Raw genomic sequence first — 25,419 nt, forward strand, 5'->3', positions numbered from 1 at the left:
GTCTACACGACTAACATCTATACAACAAAATTCAAAAGTGATTTACAAAAAATATCTGTAAATGAATTAAAAGAAAGTCACTATATTTCATTGTTATGCCGCCTATTATAAAATATCAAAATCTCTAGTGAACAAAATATTTGGGGTGCACTTTTTTCAAACCCAGATAGCAAAAATTACTAAGAAAAAGCAAAGCAAAACCTACACCAACTGAAAGATTTATTCAGGGAATCTCCTGTAATGAGTACATGAATTATCAAATTCAAATATTTTTATTCAAAATAGGATGTGACATGACTTATTGAAAGTCAAAAAACTACCACCCATTCCAAAATGAATGCCTCAGACCTGAGAAGAATGGGCGCAACAACAATATCAAATCGATATTATATGATTGCATTATTTATCCACAATTACAATAACTTTATTTTAATAATTATCGATATGAAAGCTCAATGTAGCCAATCCCTAGCATCAGCACAAACGCGTCCATAGCCATAGTGAAAAGAATTAAAAAGTGGCGCGCAATGCAAATGGGTTGCAAAAAATCGGCAAGCCTCTGAAAAACCTGTAACGTTATTAAGCTTGGCTTTTAGCCTGGATATTCCTCTCGCATTGGATGGATGGAATTTAATTTGTTTCATATCGATGTGTGCTCTACTTCATGCTGCTAATGTTGAGATAAGAATTTTATACAGTAAACAAAATAAAGTACTTTTATAACCGGATAAGGGAGTCGCGAGTATTTGGTCTTCGAAAAAATGGTGGTGTCGTGAGGTAGTCGTTTGTGCGTGGAAAGATTTAATATAAAACTCAATTAATTTAAAGTTGTATATATTTCTTAAAAAATATGTATCATGTTGACAAAGCCACTCAAAACGCTAGAATACCCTTATTTGTTTAAGACGTTAATACATGTAAAATTCCATAATATTAATATATTAAATAAGCTAAGTTATTATATTATAATATAAAATATGGGCTGGGAGTTTAAAGTGAGAACTAACACTAATATTGTTGCTTCGATTACATTGTTCAGTAAATTTTTCCATGAAAGCCGTGTGCCATTACCGACGCGGTGGGTTAACATTTCGGTAACATAATGACTCAATTTTGTTATCAATTTTAAAATATCTTTATTATCATAACAAAATAAATAGACAATGTACAAAAGCCAGTGTGTATTAAGTCCTAGCGGTACAACATCATAAGATTAATAATATGTTTTACGAGTCTCTTCCTTCTCGGGAATGTATAAATAAATACTTCAAAACTGTATTGAATCTATGGCATATTAAATGACTTTAACAAATATGCCGCGGCCGATAGGTTTCTTTATGATGCGTGTGCGACGGTTGACCGTCTATGGCGAACAGAACAGGCGGCTTCGTTCTAGCGCCTCACCCGAGGCAGTAGTGATGTGCCGCTCATTCGTTCATCAAAAGTTCATCAAAAATCTTTTAACATACAGGTAAATTAGAACATTATATAAACAAATAGAGAAGTATAATTAATAAATAATTTTATGTACGCGTAAGCGTGATGCTTAGTTAATATTACGTTTCAACTTGATATTTAACAAAGTTATTAAGTAATGCCGAGACAATCTTTAGATAGCAACAAGACAGCAAACAGAGACAAACATCCGATCCTAATTTTAATTAAAGATGGGGTGGCAATCCTGGAAAATCCAATGAGCTTAAAAGTTCTGTTGGATAGCTGACGAAATCATCTTGATTTGTTGAGCAATCATTTTATTTGTATGTCTATAAATCACAGACTATTATATTTTTAATTTTGAAGTTTATTTCATTTACATCCGTGTTTTTGGCAGCCAATAAAGCACGCTGTAGTGATGATATTTGTTATTTAGAGCGACGTTCGCAAATACACTTGAAACTGAGCTCGGTTGTTGTTTCAGTAAGCTGACAAAAATCGACAGGAATTTTTATGCTGCAAGTCAAATCATTAGCTGGGATTTTGCCATAGTCAATTATTGTCAATGAGTTATTAAGAAAATATTTCTCCAGATACATCATTTTGCAATTCGACAGGCATATAATAGCTTAAATTTTTTATCTTGACGTATTTCTACAAGCTAACTTTAAATATGACCGTGAAATCACTGGTAATGTTTGACGGAATTCTCCAGCAAACAAATCAAAATCAAAGTCACTTTATTGATGTAAGTCACGGAAATGACACTTATGAATTTCAAAAGTATTTTTTCTATTAAAGTGATGCAACAATAAATACTACGTCAAATAGTCAATGCCTTACACGAGGAAGTCAAAAGTAGTACATTTTTATATAATAAGTAAAACACGAGGGTTATAATTTAACACAGTACGCGCATAAATCCACACAAACCGTAATAAACAAAATTATTTATATGGGAGCGATTATAAAAAATATTATAATTGAAAACTGAAATAATAAATATAAAAACATAAAGCAGAGTTTCTGGTAACAGACAATATAATAATCATACAGACACCACAAGTAGCGTGAACGGGTCATGGACCAGCCATCGCCTTCCTCGACCTCCTTATTCAGTTATTAGTGTAAATCTTAAGAACCTGTTCTTATTCTCGTCGGGTGAAATAACACAAATATAATTTCAAATTTTTTATTTGTGTATTAATCCCAGAAGTGAGGGTTTTTACGATTGACGATACGTCACTCGAACGGTTAGCTCAGTTCAATGCGATAGGTCGTGGGTTCGAGTCCCGCATCGTTAATAAAATTTTGTTTTCAAATTTTATTTGTGTATCAAAATCCCCAGAAGTGAGGGTTATTACTTTAAAAACATAACAAACTGTTCGTGTGAAATAACAAGAAATACTCAAAAAAGCCTTACAATACATGTATAATTTCATTTATCTAGATTCCAATATAATAAATTCATATGAAAAGCAAAAGTCTTTGAACATCAAACATAGCAGAATAATATCGCAGACGCCACTAAAAAAAATTGGCTTGTCTATTCCTAGACAATGGCGCGACTTACGGCTTTGTACAAAGAACTGATGCTACCATAGATAAATAATATTTTTCATACCCATTGATCTATTTTGTAGCAATTCATAAGCTTTGAGCGTGTGCCGGTTGTTTTTGTTGATAACTTACACAATTTGTTATTTTTATAGTGATATCCATCACTAATGGGATTAATAATACAAATTTAATTTGTAACTAAATTTATGAAGAATGCGGGACTTTCGGGTTCTGTCCGAACGCTCTAACCAACTGACCCAAACGTTCGACTGACGTATGGTTCGTAAATCTTGGTGTGTCTTGTTCAAATCTCAGGTAGTGGCTCTACAGGATCTACTTTACATTTGATAACCTGCTCACCGAGCTTTGGACCCAGTGCCGAGTCTTGCTGGAAGGACCATTCAGCCACTCCTTCATAGCTAATACCCCCACCAAACCATCACTGAAATCAGATACCGGCCACGTTGCACTCTGTCGACTAATTGAGAAGCTTCCTCAGAGCTTTGAGCATAATTAATACGATGATTTTGTTTGTTAAAATATCGCTCGATTTAAAAAAAATCTCATCCGCAAACATATTTCTTCTTTGACCTCCATTTGCGTACCACTTCAGTAGATGTTTCGTTTTTACCACCCTATTCTTTTTAAATTATCAGTAAATTGATAATCAGTACGTCTTTGATAGGCTGCAAGTCCTAAGTCATCTTTTAAAATACGCGACATGGTTCAGGTGCTATCTTCATCTCCAGAAAGATTTTTTTGTGTTTTTTCGGACAGGATGTCTTCGAATTCTTTCCCTTACTGCTTTGACCACCGTTTTCGTACGAGCACTACGTGGAGGTCTCATTATGCCTATTAATAGCCCGGTACACAAACATTTTACAAATACCAAGCGTATGGAGAGTTTTAAAAATTGCATTTGGCTCAATACCTACTTTGAGTAATGCAATCACAGCGATTCGGTTCTCTTTATCACCCCACTCAATTTTAATATCGCAAAATATTGTACAATGTCTTGGCGCCAAAATGAGAAAACACAATGAACAATCTTACTATTAAAATGACAGATTCGAAATTCAAATGTAATATTTTGTTTATTTTTAATTGTAACAGTATTTATGGCCAGACTAAGTATACAACGCCGCTCGGACTTTTTTGACGACCTTTTAATAGGCGATTGAAAGTCTAGTTTTTTATTATACGTCAATGCAAACGCGTCATTAGAAGTATAAATTTAAAAACAAGAAAATATCTTTTAAAAGCTTTAAGTTTATTACTTGCGTCTCAATCTGAGGGTGCGTTAAGGGTACTTCATACGAGTTATTAGCTCCTTTGTCGAGTGGGTATACATATTTCTCGCATCGCTGATTCTATGTGGGAGTGCTTCGAAATTGTTATTATACTAATGATAACTGCAAGAACTAGAACATCTAGTATTGTCTCGTGTTAGAACATTTAAACGTACCGAGCTTTGAAACGTTTTATCATTGGCATTGTTTAAGCTAAGTGGTATTTCTAGATTTGTTTGAGTGATTCTGATAATGCATGTGCAGTTATGAATTAAAAAGTATTCTACGACACTATATAACTGTTTTCTGATTCTCTGGTTAGGTTGTTGTTATTGTCTTTTTAGCCGACTTAAAAAAATGAGTAGGTTCTCAATTCATCGGTATGTTTTTTTTTTATGTTTGTTACCTCATAACTTTCGACTGGGTGAACCGATTTTGATAATTATTTTTTTTTAATTTAAGGCTGGTGCTTCCCGTGTGGTCCCATTACAATTGGTCCAGATTTGACAAAACCATAAAATCCATGGGATCCATGAGAAAACCATAAAAGTTTTGAATTTGCCATAAGTATATGAGCGACTAATTTACGAATTACTCAATATCGCGCCAACCGACTCCAAAAATAAAAATAATCGTAACTAGATTAAGATTTATTAATTAGATTGTATACAATATGAAATTATTTTTATACTTTTTAGTGCATATTATATATATCCATTGTTTTTGAAGTCGGTTGTTTTTTTGTTAAATTTTTTTTTGCCTGCTCATGTTGCGTTCTCTGTTAAGTGGTGCTAACTAACTCATGTGCTTTTAATGCATATTTCACATTGAGTATTCGAGGATATTGTTCAAATTAACTGATTTTCCAACCAAACGTCAGGTCCGGGGAAATTTATGTCACAATGCCTGAACCCGTTAGAAACTTTTTTTCCTACCGGCTGTATTCTTGATAAGATACGTTTTGAAGCTTAGAACATACTCTTACTATGGTTGGTCTTAGAGAATACTAGGTCAGGAATACATTTCTAACGCTACATCTGTAAGGCAATTGTTGATCGTCCTTCACTTGTATATCTACAAACATATAAAAGTAACAACCAAACTATGGAATATGCTATCTTGCGGGGTTTTTCCTAGACGGTACGCCATGGGTACCATACCTTTAAATAAAAGGGTACTCCTTCATAAAGATTCCCATGCTCCTGTCATTCCTGTGATGTTGCAGGAGCAGTGATCATGTGTAAACATGAGGTAAGATGTTAGCTCATTTGTCTTCCAAAACTGATGGTAAAATAGACAACATGAAATAGATGTATATTATATTGGCTTTAAATTTTTTCTTCATGGTTAGCATGAACCCGTTGGTTGGGTGGTATGCTGTCAAGATATGGTTTGCAGGTCCGATACCCACTGAGTTTTTCTGAAATTTTACTCAAAACCTTCCACCACTTGGTTTGAAATGTTTAATTTGTTATTTTATTTTATCAGTCAAGTATTTTTAGATATTATTATCATGGTTCAAAAAAAATAGCGCTATATTTACTATGACTTGATTATTTTTGAGTTTACCTTTTTATTTCTGCCCTATACTTAGATCATTTATACAATATCTAGATAGACTGTAACAGCTGTGAAAACGTCAAAAAAAAATATTGAATTTATAACTTACCTCTATTTTGACCAATTAAATTAATGTGTTTCGGTCTCAAGGGCGCCGTAGCATGTGAAATTTTTGGGCAAATGAGACTAAACATCTTATGTCTCAAGGTGACGAGCGCAGTTCTAGTGCGCTCAGAATTTTTGGGTCTTTCTAGAATCCTGAGCCGCACTGCATTGTAAAGGGCAGGGCGTATCAATTACCATCAGCTGAACGTTCTGCTCGTCTTGACCCTAACAAAATAGGGCATACAAGTCGCGAGTGTAAGACATAGCTTTTCACGCACACTAAACTAATATACCTGGCCTGTTTTTATCGGTTGTCTCACAACACGAGACTCTACCTAGACGTAAAAATTATTATATTGAAAAAAAAAATGTTTGCTATCTCATTTACTTGAAGTTTGATGTATAAATAAAATACTGGAATATATTCCGTCCCTAGTACTATAAAATTTTAATTTGAAAATTTGTGAAGAACTGTTAGTGAATTTTTTTCGTTGTATCTTATCAATATTGTTCACAAATCAATTGTTTAGAAACAAGTAGTAATTGCATTCAAAATTGTATTATCCTTGTGTAAGCGGCAAAAGTATAACGGGACAGCGTACTTAAGCAAAAACATACCCATCCTTTTCTCTTTAAGTCAGTGTCTTAAATAAAATAAACGGATTTTGTTCGCCTAATTTCACCAAACTGTAATCAATGGCGCGGAAAATCGCAAATTTTATCTGTGCCAGATAATGGCTACTTTGACAGATGCAAAAGCGCGCCAAACCCTTTGGGATCTGTCAAATGGCGGCAGATGGCGGTAATTTGCGACTTGTTGACAATTTAATTGCAGTTTATTGTGGTGTAATAATTGTTGTAATAGCAATGATATTTTTATATTATAGACACGTTATATACACAAAATGGGCAAAAAGCGTTTCGCTCAAACAACATCATAAAATTGTTACCAGTAGCAGGCTCCTTTCCACTGGATGCCAGCTAGTTTATGGGTACCACAACGGCGTCTATTTCTGGCGTGAAGCAGTAATGTGTAAGCATTATTGTGTTTCGGTCTCAAGGGCGCCGTAGCTGTGAAATTACTGAGCAAATGAGACTTAACATCTTATGTCTCAAGGTGACGAGCGCAAGTCTAGTGCGCTCAGAATTTTTGGGTCTTTCAAGAAACCTGAGCCGTACTGCATTTTAAACGGCAGGGCGTATCAATTACCATCAGCTGAACGTTCTGCTCGTCTCGACCCTAATTGTCATAAAAAAGACAATGATACATTGGAATTTAATGAAGTTTACTATTGAGCGCGTTGACAATTTCCGGTTTGTTCTGTATTCTAAGAAGTTATTTATAAGAATAAAATAGCATTTGTTACTGAGAACTAGAGAATGAACCAATAAACTTAAGATAAACTTATACTATTTATCTACACCTATGCTTTAAATCCTCTATTAAAGATTCTAAAACAGTTAGCTTATTGCCAACATTAAAACACCCAATGTCCTAATAACCATTACATCATCCAAACGAGTGTTGTAATGAATTTCTGTACAACATTATATCATGATGGATGATATTATGGTTACTAGGACTGATTTTTATAATATTAGCAGTAAGCTAACTGTTTCAGAATCTTCTATAGAGGATTCATATTCTGGGTGTAGATAAAGAGTTGCATACATATTAACTATTACTTAATAACTATATTCCTAATGACCCTAGTCTCAGTTTGCCTCATGGCAAAGGCCTCCTCTAACTGTTTCCAATGAGTCCTGTCTCCTGTTACTCGTCGCCAGTAGGATTCCGCTGACTTCTTTATTTTGTCTTCCCACCTATCGGATTGTCTACCTCTACTTCTGATTGAGATTCTCAGATACTAATCTGTGAACATTTTGCTTTACAAGTTATGATTAGTTCGCATCTTATGACCTGTCCATTTCCATTTTTTTCAAATTCAAATTCAAATTCAAATATTTTTATTCAAAATAGGATTTAAAACACTTATTGAACGTCGAAAACGGTAGTTTGACTGGGTGGTAACCCAGTCAAAAGAGACTGCCTCAGACCTGAGAAGAATGGGCGCAAGAAACTCAGCAGGCTTTTTTTTTAATATAAAATATTGATTACAATGTGATATCGTACAATAATCATTTATAACTAAAGAGCCTGAGGGTGTTCGCTTTATTCCCAGTCCGTGGTGTCATTAAGAAAATCGTTTATATATGTATATAATAACCTTTCCAACACAAACGTTTTATAACAATTCTTTTCGTAACACATTTTCTGGGATCATATTGTAGAAGCATAAACATCGCCCAAAAACAGACTTACTAACTCGACCCAACCGAGTAGTAAGCATAACAAGTTTATGTTTGTTCCTCGTGTTAACATTATGAATGTCACAGTTTCTAGAAAATTCCTCAATGTGCTTATGAACATACAGAACATTATCAAAAATGTATTATATATATACCTATTTCAACTGATCTTTTCAGTATATCAGTAAACTAAGTTCTATTTTTTCAAAGTTTCTTACCTTATCACTTTTTCTAAAACCGAGGATACTTCTTTCCATCGCGTGTTGAGATGCTACTAATTGGGTTGTATCTAAAGCTGTTAGAGCCCATGTCTGTCAGCCATAAGTCATACAAGGCAGAATACTTGAGTTAAATACTTGGTCTGCTTGCATATTCGAGTTACGCTGAGACTATCAGAAATAAAAATATAATGTGGCTGATTAAACAACAATAATCGAAAGTTCTTATAAAAACCTAGTCTTGCCATAAATACTGAAACAAAGAAAAACAATGTTTCTATTGCAAATAACATTTATTACTTTTACAGTGTGTTAGTTTGATACATAAATATAAAACAATTTTAAATATAAAAAGCTTATTCAAAGTGGTCTCCATTGGCTGCAATACAGTCCTTTAAACGTTGAGTCCAGTTATCAATAGAAGCACGCACTCTATCCATCGGAAATTTCTTCACTGCCAATCGTACGGATTGTTTTAGGGACTCCAATTATCATGGCGTTTAGATCAAGCCGTACTCTCTAAAACCGACCATAAATCATAATCCAGCGGATTAAGATCGGGACTAGCGACGGCCAGTCTTCAGTTCTGATGAAGTCCGACACGTTCGTTTTCAGCTAAGACTGCGTAGATCGAGCTTTATGACCCGGCGCAGACTCTTGCTTTTTTTTTTAATGAAAATAAGGAATGGACGAGCAGGACGTTCAGCTAATGGTAATTGATACGCCCTACCCATTACGATGCAGTGCCGCTCAGGAATCTTGAAAAACCCAAAAATTCTTAGCAGCAATACAATTATTGCGCTCGTCACCTTGAGACATAAGATTTTAAGTCTCATTTGCCCAGTAATTTCACTAGCTACGGCGCCCTTCAGACCGAAACGCAGTATTGTTCACACATTACTACTACACGGCAGAAATAGGCGCCGTTGTGGTACCCATAATCTAGCCGGCTTCCTGTGCAAAGGAGCCTCCTACTGGTCAAAAGGAAAGGAGCTTTCTTGGTTATTGAACATGGTGTTGTTAAGGGGCTTCACTACCATCTCAATAATGGTACCTTGATACACTTGAGCCGATATTTTGAATCCTTTTTCACAAAAGTATGGCTCTGTCAGTCCTTCATAGCTGATACCCCACCAAACCATCACTGAAGTCGAATAGTGCCCACGTTGCACTCTGTCGATTAATGGGAAAGCTTCCTTACCCCTTTGAGCATAAATACGGTAATTTTGTTCATTAAAATGTTGCTTAATTGTAAAAGTCCTAAGTCACCTTTTAAAAAATGCGATATGGGCCTAGGTGCTATCTTCATTTCACCTGCTTTCGGACAGGATTTCTTCGAATTCTTTCCCTTAGTGCTTTGATCACCTTTTTCGTACGAATACTACGTGGACGGCGAGGTCTTTTTCTATCACAAGCAGGGGAGGTCTCATTGTACCTATTAATAGGCCGGTACACAAATATTTTACCAATACCAAGCGTATTGAGAGCTTTAAAAATTGCTATTGTCTCCATACCTACTTTGTGTAATGCAATAACAGCGATTCGGTTCTCTTTTTCACCCCAATCCTCAATGAAAATGAAACCTCAATGAACAATAATATAAAAATGACAGATTCCAAATTCAAATGTTTTGTTATATGGCCAGACTAAGTATATTTTAGGGTACCTTACACGTATAATATGTAAACCGCGCAGGGCGAGTCGCTGAATATGTTTATAAAAAAATTATCCATTTAAAATTTGTAACCAAAATTTATGGACGATGCGGGACTTGAACCGAGACCTCTCGGCTCATCCATGGTCATGAAATAAATTAAAAAAAAGCGGCCAAGTGCGAGTCGGACTCGCCCATGAAGGGTTCCGTAGCAACAAGTAACATAATATAAAAGTTCTTGTAGTTCGTTGTAAGATTTATGACGTATTAAAAAAAACTACTTACTAGATCCCGTTCAAACCAGTTTTGGTGAAAGTTTGCATGGTAATGTACATCATATATTATTTTTAGTTTTATCATTCTCTTATTTGAGAAGTTACAGGGGGAGGGACACATTTTAGCACTTTCGAAGTGTCTCTCGCGCAAACTATTGAGTGTAGAAAAAAATGATATAAGAAACCTCAATATCATTTGAAGACCTATCCATAGATTACCTCACACGTATGGGTTTGATGAAAATTTTTTTAGAATTTCAGTTCTATGTATGCGGAACCCCCAAAATTTATTGTTTTTTTTTCCTATTTTTGAAAATCTTAGTGTGGTTCACAGAATATATCTACTTCAAATTTCAACAGTATAGTTTTTAAAGTTTCGGAAAAAAGTGCCATACGGATGGACAGACACACAAACTGACATGACGATTCTATAAGGGTTCCGTTTTTTTGCCATTTGGCTACCTAAAAAGCAATACTCGGTCCATCATGTCTATTGTCTATGGCCGCCAAGACAGAATTGCATTCATAAAAAGATAGATGATAATGAAAACATAACAAAATGTAATCCGCACTATAAAGTCCCCACTCAATCATTTAACTAGTATTTATAGTCATTAAGTACCCCGGTCCCCAGGGTTGCCAACACTCGAGGGATTGTCCATCCGATATACCCATAAAATTGCTGCTATGACAGTTGTTTTTGGGGTGAATGCGGTTTCTGTTTTGGTCTTTTTATTATTAGTTTATTAACATTATATAATATGTCGGTTTATTTTATACATACAACTTTCTTACGCCCGTTATTTTCAAGTCTGAGGCAAATATTTTAGTTAATAGTTGGTAGATTCAAAGTTAACATTAAAAACCACGATAGTTTGTATTAGATTGTTAACCACTTATTAATACTTACTTTTATTTTTTATTATTTACATGTAAATGTACCTAATTAGAATAACACTTCATTCTGGATAAAGGGACCATAGAAACCTCTAAGAAGGTAACAGAAATCTAATAAGTGCTAATTCTTTGCGGAACGACTGTCCCCTATATTGCACATTACATTGCTACATACCCATGCAACGCTCCAGATATTCACTCACTTATGCAGCAGTGGAATTCAAAATCACAGCAATACGTAAAAACAGCAGTTAAAAAGACTTACAGTTTTTTTTTTATGGAAAAGGAGGACAAACGAGCGTACGGGTCACCTGGAATTAAGTGATCACCGCCACCCACAGGAGCGTTGCCGGCCTTTAAGGAATGTGTACGCGCTTTTTTTGATGGTACCCGAATGTCGTATCGTCCCGGAAACACCGCACAAAGAAGCCGCGAGTTAATGAAGACCGAATGGCTGCGGAATTGGCAATCGCTCGACATATCGTGACTAGGCGAGGCTGTAAGGGAAGTGTTGTCGAAGAGCGGTGATACGACAAATGGGATATTTTTTGTGGTAAATGCGCAAATTTGAGTCTTCTGGGGGTTAAATTGGACAAGGTTCAATTTACCCAATTCCGCGACCTTATCAAGAGAGGACTCGATAGAAGACACAAGTTTTTCCCGGCACTGATTGTAATTTTAAAATGAGTGGTACAGTTGCAAGTTGTACAAGAGTTTCCGCGGTTATTTATCTTGAAAAACAAAACAAAAATGTTAATTCACGCTCGCCATTCTTCTTACATGTTGAACTCAGCTGTGTCATTTCTAGTAACTTCATATCCTACTACAGACGTATATATCGCTTAATCAACGGGTTTCGCTAAAATTGTGTCACTTTTTACCTATTTACAATTCTACATAATGTAAGCGGCATCTTAGTGTTACATATATCTACTTAACTTTACCCACACGCACCTTTATTGAGATAAAGTTTGTATTTAACCCTTAATGTGGGGGTGTATAATTGTCGAAACGTGTTCCAACGGCAAGGGGAGGGTTAATGAGTTTATGACGTCGTAATTGAGTGCTCGTTATTCGGGAATATTAAGGGTTAAATTGTTGATGCTGTTCCTAATTTTGTTAAAACTATACTAGTGTCGCTGATTCATGTTATTTTCGGTCAGTAACCTTTTGTTCAGTAAATAATAAAGTATTATGTAATGTGTGTAGTGACATTCCATGGATCATGAAAGTGGTAAAACAACGGAAGACAAATTGCTGGGAAGATGATCTGAAAAGATTAACTGGCATAGACTGGTGCTCCATAGCACAAGACCGACAAGAATGGGCATCTTTGGAGGAGGCCTTTACTCATACAGGGGTTCTTGTTAACCCATAATTGTTTATAATATATTTTAATTTAATGTTACACTTATAATACTAAAATTACCTAAAACTAAATTACAAATACAACATAATTTTTGTTTACTGTAAAAAACGATTGTACAAACTATTGTTAACAAGAAAAAAAAGGTTATTATTATTATTATATATTATACATATTAACGGACACCTGATGTTATTAATACTTCTTTTGTGGGTTTTGTAACTCGGTTTTTAATTTAAATAGTTATAGTTTAAACAGAAATATATTGCACACTAGCTAATATTATTTCGTTTAGTCCTTTGGGCCTGAGAGTTACATTATTTGGTGGCTAATAGATAATTTTTGCTTTGAGTTCGATTTGTTTTATTATCACTAGAAAATGTGATAATTGCGACCTATTTAAAACCTAGGTCCTAAAGAATTATTAAGAGAAAAATTTAAGGAAATAAACATTTTGACTTTTGCTTCTCAATATATTCTTGATAATGTTCTATATGTTCATAAGCACATTGAGGAATTTGCTAGAAACTGTGACATTAATAATTTTAACACGAGGAACAAACATAAACTTGTTATGCCTACTACTCGGTTAAGTCGAGTTAGTAAGTCTTTTATTGGGTGATGTAAATGCTTCTACAATATGATCCCAGAAAATGTACAAAGCAAATGTGTTACGAAATTTAAAAGAATTGTGAAAATACGTTTGTGTGGGAAAGGTTACTATAGCATAAACGAATTTCTTAATGACACCACAGACGGAATAAAGCGAACACCCTCAGGTTCTTAAATTATAAATGATTATTGTACGATAAGAAAAGCCCGCTGAGATTCCTGCGCCCGTTCTTCTCAGATCTGAGGCAGTCTATTCTGAATGGATGGTAGTTTTTGACGTTCAATAAGTAAATTGAATCTTTCTGTAAGTAATTTGAATAATGTGGCGGGTAAAGATCTTTTGCACAGGATGCTGGCTAGATTATGGGTACCACAACGGCGCCTATTTCTACCGTGAAGCAGTAATGTGTAAACATTACTGTATTTCGGTCTGAAGGGCGCCGTAGCTAGTGATTTTACTGGGAAAATGAGACTTAACATCTTATATCTCAAGGTGACGAGCGCAATTGCAGTGCCGCTTAGAATTTTTGGGTTTTTCAAGAATTCTGAGCGGACTGCATTGTAATGGGCAAGACGTATCAATTTCCATCAACTGAACGTCCTGCTTGTCTCGTCGCTAATTTTCATAAAAAAAGGCACCGTGATAAGAATCAACGGTTTTATCTATAGCACCACCGAAGCTTCCAAATAATTTCACCGGCGATTTTTTGAAACCAATTTTGACAGAAATTTTTATGTGCGTTGCTAACCTATTTTACATAACTATCACCTTCAAATCCATGTGCCAGAAATTAACAAAATGAAATTATTTTAAAACTGAAAAGGTTTCCAATAAACTCCTTTAAACATACTATTTATTTCCGTCAATTTATTAAAATTAAAAAAAAATTAAAACTATTTTTTTTCGCCCATTTCTGCCGTGAAGCAGTAATGTGTAAGCATTACTGTGTTTCGGTTTAAGGGCGCCGTAGCTAGTGAAATTACTGGGTAAATGAGACTTAACATCTTATGTCTCAAGGTGACGACCGCAGTTGTGGTGCCATTCAGAATTATTGGGGTTTTTCAAGAATCCTGAGCGGCACTGCATTGTAATGGGCAGGGCAGGTATCAATGGTAATTGTACCATCAGCTGAACGTCCTGCTCGTCTTGTCCCTTATTTTCATGAAAAAAAAACAATTATTTCAATTATATAATTTAATAGGGCTACTGGCAACCCAATCGCTGTCAGCTATTTCGGTCAACGGTTCAGCCTTGCTATCCAACGTGGAAATGTTGCCAGTATTCTTGGTAGGTATGTTTCCACGTAATGATAGTTTTAATTTTATGTAATCATAGTATTGTAAATATAAGATATAATTGTAAGATTTTTTTGTTTGAAGAAATGTATTTTATTTTTTTTAAAGTGATATCCAATAATTCAGGGATTTACAATACAAATAAAATTTGTACCAAAATTTTCGCAATCCGTATTTAGCCAACCGCCAATGATAGGCGTAGTTGGTAAGAGAGCTCGGACGGAGTCATTCAGTAATAGTCACGCCAGCGTACAAAGTTGCCAACCTCAACAATATTACTTAAACTAATTTGTGTATTTAATGATTATTGAATGAAGGTAGTATTTAGAAATCACTTATTTAACCCCAGAACTTACTAGACTTTCAGAAAGCCATTTAAAAATTCCTTATACCTCAAAAGAACGGTTACAAGAAACACAGCGGGCCTAGTTTAAGATCCAATAATTGCATTATAATTAAATATATTTATGAAAACAGCGTGGCAGTCTGTCCATTTCAAAGTTAGTTAAGTGTCATTTAAGAAGTCAGTTACATAATATGCTTAACCTTAAACGAACAAAGGTTTGTTACAATACTTTTGAATATCTCAAAACGCGTATTTTGTTCACTCTTTTTTTATTATAATTTACCTATTTAATTTTTTATAATTAGTTTCAAGGGTCCTCTTGTAAAAGCATACTTCGCTTTTTGTTATGTTTTTAAAGTGATAACCCTCACTTGTAGGATTAATACACAAAAAAATTTGAAAACAAGATTTTATGAACTTACGTCACTCGAACGGTTAGCTCAGTTGGCAGAGCCGTGCCGCCACACAGAGGCGTGGGTTCGAGTCCCGCATCGTTCATAAAATTTTGTTTTCAAATTTTATTTATATACTTCGCTTGACAAAATTCTAACTCGACTCATATGAATAGTCGGAATGACAATTGTACATATTTATATTATTACATATTATAAACAAAATTCTCCGCCGCGTCTGTCTGCTAGCGATTAACGCAAAAACTACTTCACCAATGGATTGCGTGGTTCTCGAGGATGGTTTTAGTATAATAAGTTTTTCTATACATTAACAATATTTGTTGGACGTGTCGGAAATAATAAGCCTTGAGAGAGTTTTAACGAAAACGCTGTAAAAATAAACCCTTTGGGCTCGGACACATGTTTACGGTGCGGCGCGGCGCCGGTCACCGCGCCTACACCTAATGTTCAATTAATGTGAACTGAAACTATAGATACTTACTCGTATAAACAAAATTATTGAACGAATATTTTTTTGAATTATAAATGAACATTTGATTATTATTGGTTGAATGGTGATTCTAAAATATTAAAAAAAAATCTTATGGCGACATATTTACAGCGCTTTATATTTCCTTTGAAGCTGTGTTTATATCTACGGTGCCGCGCCGTTGCACGGTGACCGAGCCCTTTGAGATATAACAAATTAATTTATGGTGGAATTGTGTTAAGAGGTCTACAGATAAGTGCGCGATGGCACATGTCTTATAATAATCTTAGTCTTATACTATATCCATTTTAATAATTTAAAATATTGGCAATTATTAAGCTGTTATAAAAAAGCTGTTTACACAAATACGATATTAATCCTTAAAATTTTATTACTACGTAATAGTGTAAAATCATTCAGAAATACGTTTTTATTGCATTTTAAACTCATTAACTTTGAGTACACATTATATAATGAATATTTTTTAATTTTTTTTTAAATTATATTTTTAAGATTTTATATATTTTTTTAATGAAAATAAGGGACGAGATGAGCAGGACGTTCAGCTGATAGTAATTGATATGCCCTACCCACTACAATGCAGTTCCGCTCAGGATTCTTGAAAAACCCAAAAATTCTGTGCGGCACTACAATTAAGCTGGTCTCCTTGAAACATAAAATTTGAATCTTAAGTTAGAAAAAGGAAAGTTAAGTCTCATTTGCCCAGTAATTTCACTAGCTACGGCATCCTTCAGACTGAAACAAAATAGTGTTTACACATTACTGCTTCACGACAGAAATAAGAACAAGTGGCGTTGTGTTACTCATACTCAGCCGGCATCCTGTGCAAAGGTGCCTCCCACTGGTAAAAAACTGCTTTATTAGTTTATATAGAGTATCTACTGATTTGTTTATCTACTATTAATCTGATTCTACCATCTTCTCAATTATTGTTTTTTTTTTATGTGATAGGATATGGTCGTTATGGCGCATGATCCGCAAATCTTAGTATTTTTTTTTGTATAACTCTCGGGTCGTCGTTTCAAATCCCGCATCGTTCATATTTTAGTTACAATTTGTATATTTAATCCCAGAAATAAGGATATTACATTAAAATAATAAACTGTATATCATTATTAAGGTTTTGGCTTAAAATTATATAAATTATGATCGGACATGAGCGATTACTATTATATTTATACTAGCTGTTGCCCGCGACTTCGACCGCATCGAAATAGGCCATGGTTTTAAAAATTGTGGGAATATGAAAACTGCATTATATTATATTCGATTACCATCTTACAACCCTATTGCGGATCTGTGGATGGAACAGAATAATATAAAAAATCACGTTTAAAAAGCAGGGGTTGACCGTAGAAACTAACTAATCATTATTAAACTTTTATGAAATTTGAAAAATTTAAAGGTAACAACTACTACTAGGAACTCAAACAATTTCGAAAAAATCATCAAAATTTGTGGTATGCGTCCCTCTTAATAAAAAAATATATGAAATATCAAAAAGTGTTGCACTGTAATTATGATTTAATATAATGCACTCATAGTAGATATAATTAATAGGTTATATTATGTCATAGCTTACTTACCGTTCCTCCCCTCATTACTCTATGGAAGGGTCCATTAAAACTTTGATCATCCGCTTTGATCCACTGCAAACGATATTTGATATTCGTTGGGTAATTATTTGTGTGGTTATCACCTATTTTAATATTTTTTATTGGTACAGATAATAAAGCATTCCAACCACACTATGAAAAAACAATTATATGTCTAGATAAACGGTGACAGATGTGAAAACGTCGAAAAAAATTGAGGTTGACAGTAAAACTCTATTTTGAGCAAAGCACGCGCAAAATAATAAAAAAATTGCATACAAATCGCGAATGTAAGACGTAACTTGTCACGCGAACTAAAGTAATAAACCTGGCCTGTTTTTATCGGTTTGTTAGCAGTAAGAGGCTCTATCTAGTCGTATAAATTATATAAGGCTGCAACTTATCATGTAAGGCTTTATCCACAGAAAACGAAGTGTGAGTTAGGGGAGGATTTACCTATTAGGTAAAAACCTACGCGTACTAGTTTGCAAGAGTACCTACCTGTTCTCATCCGAAACCCGATATATAAACGTTATGTTGGTATGGTATGGTATAGGGCTCCTGTTTCCGCAATTAAACCACTAGCATGGGTCCATTTTGCGTGCAGTAATGGCCGGTTACTCCAACCAGCCCAGTTCCTTCCAGAAGTTCAGAACATTCCTAGGGTGTTCACAGACTTCTTGGAGCGACCTTGTATTGGTTAAGGTTTTTGCCCGTTGGTTGGCTACCCCCGCACATTCCAGGATTACGTGAGCGACCGTTTCGTCTTCGGTCAGACAACCTCTGCACTTAGGGCTGTCCGTTACGCCGATTGTGAAAAGGTGTTTGTTTAGTGATGTGTGACCCGTTAGGGTGCCCACCATTATACGGATGTCATGTCTGTTGAGGCTCATAAGTCTACGTGTCAGTTTGGGCGATAGTGCAGGTATGGCCACCTTCGACTGTCTACAGCTTGAGACATTCATCCATCGGGTGTTTTGTAGGTCGTTGGTGATTTTTCGTATGTTGGTCGCATTTGGCTGAAGGGCAGTGACAGAAGTGGCAATGGACCAGACACTGTATTTGCCGATGCCCGCCTTGCAAGCTCATCCGCTGCATCATTACCCAACGAACCACTATGTCCCTTGATCCATTGCAGAGTTACCTGGTTATAAGAGGCAACTTGCTCCAGGGTTTGGTGAGATTCGTGTATTAGTGCTGAGTTGTGTGTGGTACCCTTCAGCGCTGTCAGATAGAAATCTGATGTTGTGGCCATGTACCTTTCTTCTTAATATAGCGCTGGCGGCTTCCTTGATGGCTACGCACTCACATTGGAAGATGGAGCTGTGTGTGCCCAAGGGTATGGAAATGTGTATGTTTAGTTCCTGTGAGAATATGCCGGCACCAGTTCCAGTAGCCATTTTCGAGCCGTCTGTGTATATTCTTAGTTCGTTTACACCTGACTGGTCAGCATCTTTCTCATATAGCTGTATGTGATAGTTTTTATGGAAGGTATTTGTTTTAGTTATCTTATCACATGGTGCCTCACAGAGTGGATAATCCTTTGTTACCCTATTCCAGAGCTTATCTGTTAGGCCGTCTTCATTCTTCCATACACCCAACAGCTTTAGACGTAGAGTCGCCATTGTCGCTTCTTGTTGAAAGTGTATGTCGAGTGGTGTTAGCCCTAGAATAGTTTCAAGGGCCGAGGAAGGCGTGGTGCGCATGCATCCTGTTATGGCTGTGCAGGCCAGCCGCTGGAAACGCTGCAGCTTGGTTTGTACTGTCACAAGCTCTGTCCTGGGCCACCACGCTATTGCTCCGTAGGAGATAATTGGTCTGATGACTGCTGTATAGAGCCATCTGCTTATCTTTGGAGCAAGACCCCAGGTTCTGCCTATGAGTCTTCTGCACTCCCAAAAGATGATGCATGCTTTTTCCAGCTTGTTTTCAAGGTGTTTGTTCCAAAGCAACTTACTATCCAGTATAACCCCCAGGTATTTAACTTCTTTAGTAAGGCTTAGTTCGGTGTTGAACAGCTTTGGTAATGTTAGATTACCAAGGCTGCGTTTGTTAGTGAATAGTATTAGTTCCGTCTTTGACGGATTAGCTGTGAGTTTGTGTTGCGCGCACCATTCTTCCAAAATCTTAAAAGCAGATCTCATGAGGCTACATAAGACGTTCTCGACTGGTCCTGTTATTAGAATGGCGAGGTCGTCAGCATAGCCCACCGTGTACAGTTTCTTTTTGTTTAGCCTTGTGATGAGCTCATCTACCACAAGGTTCCAGAGCAGCGGCGAGAGTACCCCTCCTTGTGGGCAGCCCGTTGCCACCACACATCTAGTACTGGTGTTCACAGTAAATCGTATCGCCCTATGCCTCAACATGCTGTCTATACACCCGGCAATCGTAGGATCTACATCATGAGCGGCTAGCGCTCGGCCTATGCTAGTGAAAGGGGTTTTGTCGAAGGCGCCTTCGATATCAATAAAAGCACCTAAGGTTGATTGTTTACGTGATAATCCTTTCATTGCGAGAGATGTTACGCAATAGAGTGCGGATTCGGTTGATCTGCCCTGAGTATAGGCGTGTTGGTTGTCATGTAGCGGTTTTTGTATGAGGGCATTTTCCCTAATATCCCTATCGCAGAGTCTCTCTAGAGTCTTCAACAAAAATGATGTGAGACTGATTGGCCTGTACGATTTGGGATTTGTGTAATCACTTTTGCCGGGCTTAGGGATAAATACCACTTTTACCTCCCTCCACTGGAGCGGTATGTATTTGTAGGCCAGGCATGCCCTATAGATTGCAGTTAAATGCGCTACTAGCGGCCCCATACCGCTCCATTGTAGCAGTCCTGGGAAGATCCCGTCCAGGCCTCCTGATTTAAATGGAAGAAAGCTGTTAATTGCCCACATTACCTTGTCTTTGTCTACCACCCTGTGAGCTGTTGTCCAATCCGTTTGATCCGGTGTGTTGCTCTGCGACGCCACTTCCTCCCACGTCTGGTTGTTGGTGATGCGGCATCCAGGGAAGTGAGTTTGCAGGAGTAGTTCGCAGGTCTCGGGGTCGGATTTGGTGTATCAGATTGCCGTCAGATTTTTTCAAGCAACCTAGATTACGCTCTGGGTCACGTGAAAGGATGTTTTTTACTTTAGCCGCTTGGTTTGTGGATTCAATGTTAGTACAGAAGCGTCTCCAGCTTTCTCTCTTCCTTTCGCGGATGCGCCTCTTGAAACGATATTGGGCCTGTTTATATGCATCCCAGTCGTCTGGTTCCCGAGTATTTTTGGCTCTGTTGAACAGCTTCCTTACTTTGCAGCGCAGCCTATCTAACTCTGGACCCCACCACATACTTTTGTCGATTGAGTTGGGCTTTGTCGAAGTAAGAGGACACGTCTGTTCATAGCTGTTGATAAGTGTTTGAGTTATGTTAGTTACATGAGTTTCTATACCTGCGGTACCGTTATAATCGTCTGGTAGGGAAATGGCCATAAGCTCATTTCTCACCAATCTGTCGTATTTGGTGCGGTCCGTTTTGCGCGGGTTCCGCCTTGGCAGGGCAGGTATGGAGCGCGATTCGGTCTCTATGGGAATCCGAACCTCTTTACAAGTGGCGGTCATAGAGACAACGTCGGTCCTCTTCTGATGTGTAGCATCAGGGGCTGCACCTGAGGGCTGCTGCCCTCCTTCCGGCACGACATCCATGCGGTTGTCGGGCGCCGCCTCAGGAGCGGTCGAGGTTGGTATTTTCGGCTGCGCTGCCACGTCCGGGTTTGGTTTCGGTGCTTCGCTGCCTTTACCCTCCTCTTCGGGGAAATTTACGTACACTGAGCCGCATTTGTACGAGAGCCTGCGATCTCGCTTCTTGAGCTCAGCTACATCTGCCTCAGGTATCCCAAGGACTATGCGCACCCTGCCACTTTCATCCGGTTCTGGGATGTGGTACAAGCTCCAAGTGCGGACGTTGTACCACGGATTCTGCCCGGCGAATCTGGTCTGCAGCATGCTAAGATTTTCGTCCTTGGAAAACCTCGGGATGATCATGGTCGCCTTGACTTTCCTAGGGATGTCGGCTTGGCGTTTGACCACGAGTCTGGTGTGTGGAAGTGGCGAAGTGATCTTGGAGACAGTCTTCTTAAGCCATTCCAATGTGTAAGTGTCCTCGCACCAAAGCTTGAGAGTACCCTCACCATGGTTGGCTCTGCCTCTGAAGCTGGGCAGCCTGAAGGGATCAGTGGAAGAGGTGGCGGCGCAGACTTCTGCGTCTATCGCACCCTCTATTGCCGACTGTATCGCCTGGGCTTGCTCGGCTTTTATGTCCCTAAAGGGCTCATGCATGATCGCGACTAGTAAATCGTTAGATTTACACATGTCGGCGTAATTAACGGAGCCCTTTTTGGGAGTGGGCCGCGGGTTCGTTCGCGTACGTTTAATGTCCTCGCGGGGTGACAGAGTGTCATCCGGGCGAGCTCTTTTGCTGCCCTTGGGTAGGTGTGGACCTTGCCCGGAAGCAGCACGAGCTTCCGCCCTCTCCTGAACGTTTCGGCCAGCGCGTTTCCCTCGTGGCCTTTTTTGGGGCTTACTACCGCCTGCTACTGGTTCGATAGTCGGCTGTCCTGCGGGCTCGCCTTTATCTCCAGTAGCGCTGTCTACCGGAACCTCTTTGGGTTTGGGGGGGTTGCTTTTAGCGGCTTTTATTCTCGCTTTCCTAGCCTCAGCTCGCGCGCGGTTTCGTGCGGTCCTGCTAGGTGCCTTGTATGTAGGCTTGGCATCTCGCTTCCTGATGGGTAGCGTCCAGGCATCGTCCGTGAAGGTAGTTGCCGGTATAGCTTTCTTTAGGGTGGAAAGATCCAGCGAGGAAGACTCTTTTGGCGCTGTGGGAGCAGCCGTGGTCTGGACGGATTGGCTAAGCGCTCCCGAGGGAGCAGCTCGTTTGTTTTGGTCGAAGTTTCTCTTTTGGTCCATGGGTAGAGATTTATTAAGATTCATCCTCGTACTGACAGAGTGGGGCACTGGCCCCACCCGCCTTGGAGCCTCAGTAGGGGACGTCATGCACCTTGATGTACATGTCCGCCAGGACTACTGCGAGGATATAGTAACGCTCACCGTGAATACCTGATGACTGACGGCCGAGTAATGTAGAAGCCGCATACGTGAGGAAGATAGCCTCCCGCGCTCACCTCAACATCCGCGACCGGGCCATAGGCACCCACATGGATTTGGGTCACTCGCCGGCAGCCCTCTGACGGGAAGCCACAGCCGATTGATCGAGAATGGCTAGTCCCCGACCGCCCGTTTAAGAGGAAGATCAGGGCCAAAGAGGCGTGTTGCATCAAGCAGGTAACTGACCGACCGCTATCCGCTCAACCACCAGGATTCCTTACTCCCTCCTTACGGGTATCCACGCACGGCACAAACACGTGGGTGATCGCAAGTTCCTTACTCATTGATGTTAGTGAGCCCTCGACCTCTCGATCACGCGAGGTGAGGTGAAGGAGGAAAGGATTGTGTGGGTAGGTTGGGGGAGGGCGGCCAGAGGTTTCTGTTCTGCCAATTACCTTAGTGTAAATTATTTGATGACTCTATGGAGGCACTTGGCCAAAAAACGGGCGGCAACCTCGAGAAGGATAGTCCACTGGCCTTGCTTAGAGGGTCGCTGTATTGATATTCCTCTAAACCATTCGCCAAACCCAGCATCGGACAGATGCTGGGAGTAGGGGTTGCGTCAACCAAGGTCCGTGAGAGAAATTCATTGACGATACCCCCGCCCAACACGCTAAACGTTATGTTAAACAAAAGCTTTTTTTTATGGAAAAGGAGGACAAACAAGCGAACCTGGTGTTAAGTGATCACTGCCGACCACATTCTCTTGCTACACCAGAGGAATCACAAGAGCGTTGCCGGCCTTTAAGGAAGATGTACGCGATTTTTTGTAGGTACCCATGTCGTATCGTCCCGAAAACACCGCACAAGGAAACTCATTCTACAGGTTTGTAGTACGTGGAAGAAAGCTCCTAGAAAAACCGTACTGTGTAGGACTGCCACACATCCAGATGGTGGGGATGATATCCTTATCTGTGGCGTGACGTGCGAAGGTGGAATTTGGCGGCAGGAATCAGGTTAAACAGCTCTTCGGAACACTCCCCGTGATAAATGCGGTAGAAGACACACAATTAATTGTTATCTTAATTAAGTAAAATTCTGTGCATGCTGTGATTTCCTGTAAGTGATAAGACACTTAGCATTAATTTAATTGTATTGTCTTTATTATTGTATTAGTGTACTTATTGTTGGAAATCCTAATAAATAAATAAAAAATAAATGAAGCGATGTCTCTATGCAACGCCAAGTGATCCAGCTGTTCACATCAATCCGAGCTGCTCTGGGTTGCACGCGGTCCAATGGATCGAGCTGAAGTATCAGACCAGAGATGACACCAATACTTCATATGTGGCCTGCGCTTTGTAGAGCGCTGAAATTTATTGAAATTAAATCAAATTTAAGTATATTTGTATGTATTAATTTGTAATGTAATTGCAATTCTTTTTTATATTTTAGAACAATGTTTATATTATTTTAGATCACCAAAATTAAGCCAAGCCTAATTTTTATCGAGTCGAATCGCTACACTCATTTTGCGATACGTCAAAGCTATTAGCATTATCAACTATTAAGTAAGATTAAAATATTATAAAAATTTAAATCAAATTATCTTGTGACTTTTGTGGAATCAGATTTTCGATCTCTTGTTATATTGAAAATATAACAAGAAAAATAGTTGTCGCTGCATCTAAGAATATTATAAATACTGAAGTTTAGATGATAGATGAAGAATTGGTCGCCCTTGCACAGTTAGGCTTCCAACAGCGGTATAAGGCACGAATCCTCTAAACATTTTGACGACCCCTATAGCCCAGTGGTTAGTGACCCTTCCTACTGAGCTAGAGGTCCCGGGTTCGAATCCCCATTGGTGCAATCATTTATATGATGAATATTAATGTTTATTCCCGAGTCATGGATGTTTATATGTATGTTTAAGTAAGTATATATTTTGTATTAGTATTATTATTATTATTTTATGAATTCGTAGATTATTTGCCCTTCAGATGGGATTTAGAACCCCTGCTGAACCACGGAGTAAAGGGTGTTGAATGAAGATTAAGGCTTTAAGCTTATCGAAGATAAATAGGTCATTATTTGTATGTGCGTTTAATGCACCTGAGACTAAAATAGCGAGTGAAACGCCAGAAAAAAGTACCTACTGTGAAAATATTTTTTCAATTGAAACACTATTCTACATCTATGGGATAACGTATCATTTTTTGAAGTTATAACTTCTTATGGAAGTACGCTGCTTCGTAACGTAACGCGTTACGGCGCCAGTCTGTCTGGCTTCCCTTTCACGCATACGGCAGCGGTAGGCAGGCTTCTCCTCTCTCACTCTAACCAATTGTTACTGTTTCAGAATTAAATATTGATACTAATAATGTACATACTGCTGAATATCTAAATGATCGGACAGCCTGGGACTAGATTGTGATTATTTTATAGCGGCTGTACAATATTGTATATTTTTATTGAAAAGAGCGCATAAAAAAAGAATGCTGGGAGAGTTTCTTGCGCCGTTTCTTCTCTCTCAGAGCGCCATTTGTTTCCGAAGCGGTAGTAGTATCTAGTAGTATAAGAAATGACATCAAAAAGAATTCTAAAGGAGTCAATTTTGAGAAAATAAATGCCTTTTATGCCTCATACATAAACTTCTAATATACAAATTCAGGAATTGTAACTAAGAATAAAATATATTTTGTAATCAATAAAAGATTTTGCTAATAGATAACCATTCCTTACATTATCATATTAATATACATAAAATGTAAGTATTAACCTAAGCTTTTAACTTAGATTAGTTTTAGTTATCACTTCTGTAGTGCATCCCGAAACGCTCACGTTTTTTTTTAAATTGGAATCAATACTATGTATCTGTAGTATTAAGGCGAAGAGTAAGCAGAAAACA

The sequence above is a fragment of the Leptidea sinapis genome, chromosome 26 (assembly GCF_905404315.1).
Source record: "Leptidea sinapis chromosome 26, ilLepSina1.1, whole genome shotgun sequence".
Taxonomy (NCBI): Eukaryota; Metazoa; Arthropoda; class Insecta; order Lepidoptera; family Pieridae; genus Leptidea; species Leptidea sinapis.